Here is a 2,500-nt window from a genome sequence, read left to right as displayed (position 1 = left end):
GGATGAACGGCGGACTTTTCTCGCAGTCGTAAGTTGCAATCCACCCCTATATCATCCGTTTCATGAAGCGTTGTATCCAAGATGCGAAATTCCCGCTGTCCCTACACATGCTCTAAGTCTGTGCGCGATTGCGTGCTCACAGTACGGATTCCGATGCTGAGCGATCAGCTAGGAAGCGCCCCAACCATGTCGGTCCCCATGGGCGTTGCACTCGCAGTCGCAAAGACTCTGGCAATGGCTAAAAGCGCTCCGCAATACATCACGCAGACGGGTAATGACGGTCCGAGCGCTCAGTGTGAGGAGAGCATTACTGAGCCCTGACCCACAAGCAGGTTGTAGCGTATCCCACCCGCAGACATGTGACGTTGTCACACGACCAGTTGTCACTAATCGACTCATTGCTGATAATCATATGCCATACACCGGGGAAAGCTGCCGCAAGGGGTAGCTACGTAGTGCAGTCGCACCTCTACTACTGTACAGAGATAGAACACCACGAGACTGCAACCAGATTAAACTGATACATGGCGCTGATAACTAATAGATGCAGAGCCATCGGAATATAGATGACATACGACATAGAACTGTCCCTATACATGCTGACAGTCTCTGCACACAATGTGAACTACACGTCACCCAGACACCCTATCACACACTACTCTCTGGCTGTAACAGACACAGACACAATATCTAAGCACCACCATGGAACAACATCCAGTGCATCCTCTCCGCCACATTACACCATTCACACTATGATAACAAAACCAGGAGGTCCACCCCAAAAACAGAATATCTCACACTTCCAACAACCATCATTACGCAGATAAGCCACAAACACCCACACATGTGCTACACAGGGGTGCAGCCAACACCACCACACTGGCGTGTCTCACAGCATATAAGCAATGGCAGGAATGAAAGACACAGGTCTGCCACTCCCTTGCCACACCCACAGAACCGGCGCACCACCTCCCCTGAGCCAAAGGTGCATCCTGACGTGACACATCTCAGGGTGCCTCAGGCGTCCACTTACCATCATCACTATGAACGAACCTCGTCCCCTCCCCCCTCATACACCATCCCTTAACCTAACCTATGTTGCGCCTTAACCTAACCTATGTTGCGCCTTAACCTAACCTATGTTGCGCCTTAACCTAACCTATGTTGCGCCTTAACCTAACCTATGTTGCGCCTTAACCTAACCTATGTTGCGCCTTAACCTAACCTATGTTGCGCCCTAACCTAACCTATGTTGCGCCCTAACCTAACCTATGTTGCGCCCTAACCTAACCTATGTTGCGCCCTAACCTAACCTATGTTGCGCCCTAACCTAACCTATGTTGCGCCCTAACCTAACCTATGTTGCGCCCTAACCTAACCTATGTTGCGCCCTAACCTAACCTATGTTGCGCCCTAACCTAACCTATGTTGCGCCCTAACCTAACCTATGTTGCGCCCTAACCTAACCTATGTTGCGCCCTAACCTAACCTATGTTGCGCCCTAACCTAACCTATGTTGCGCCCTAACCTAACCTATGTTGCGCCCTAACCTAACCTATGTTGCGCCCTAACCTAACCCATGTTGCGCCTTAACCTAACCTATGTTGCGCCTTAACCTAACCTATGTTGCGCCTTAACCTAACCTATGTTGCGCCTTAACCTAACCTATGTTGCGCCTTAACCTAACCTATGTTGCGCCTTAACCTAACCTATGTTGCGCCTTAACCTAACCTATGTTGCGCCTTAACCTAACCTATGTTGCGCCTTAACCTAACCTATGTTGCGCCTTAACCTAACCTATGTTGCGCCTTAACCTAACCTATGTTGCGCCTTAACCTAACCTATGTTGCGCCTTAACCTAACCTATGTTGCGCCTTAACCTAACCTATGTTGCGCCTTAACCTAACCTATGTTGCGCCTTAACCTAACCTATGTTGCGCCTTAACCTAACCTATGTTGCGCCTTAACCTAACCTATGTTGCGCCTTAACCTAACCTATGTTGCGCCTTAACCTAACCTATGTTGCGCCTTAACCTAACCTATGTTGCGCCTTAACCTAACCTATGTTGCGCCTTAACCTAACCTATGTTGCGCCTTAACCTAACCTATGTTGCGCCTTAACCTAACCTATGTTGCGCCTTAACCTAACCTATGTTGCGCCTTAACCTAACCTACGTTGCGCCCTAACCTAACCTAACCTACGTTGCGCCCTAACCTAACCTAACCTACGTTGCGCCCTAACCTAACCTAACCTACGTTGCGCCCTAACCTAACCTAACCTACGTTGCGCCCTAACCTAACCTAACCTACGTTGCGCCCTAACCTAACCTAACCTACGTTGCGCCCTAACCTAACCTAACCTACGTTGCGCCCTAACCTAACCTAACCTACGTTGCGCCCTAACCTAACCTAACCTACGTTGCGCCCTAACCTAACCTAACCTACGTTGCGCCCTAACCTAACCTAACCTACGTTGGGCCCTAACCTAACCTAACCTACG

This window comes from Schistocerca nitens, chromosome 7 (genome assembly GCF_023898315.1).
Source record: "Schistocerca nitens isolate TAMUIC-IGC-003100 chromosome 7, iqSchNite1.1, whole genome shotgun sequence".
In the NCBI taxonomy this organism is placed as follows: domain Eukaryota; kingdom Metazoa; phylum Arthropoda; class Insecta; order Orthoptera; family Acrididae; genus Schistocerca; species Schistocerca nitens.
The sequence above is the reverse complement of the archived record's forward strand: the minus strand, read 5'-3'. Positions refer to the sequence as shown.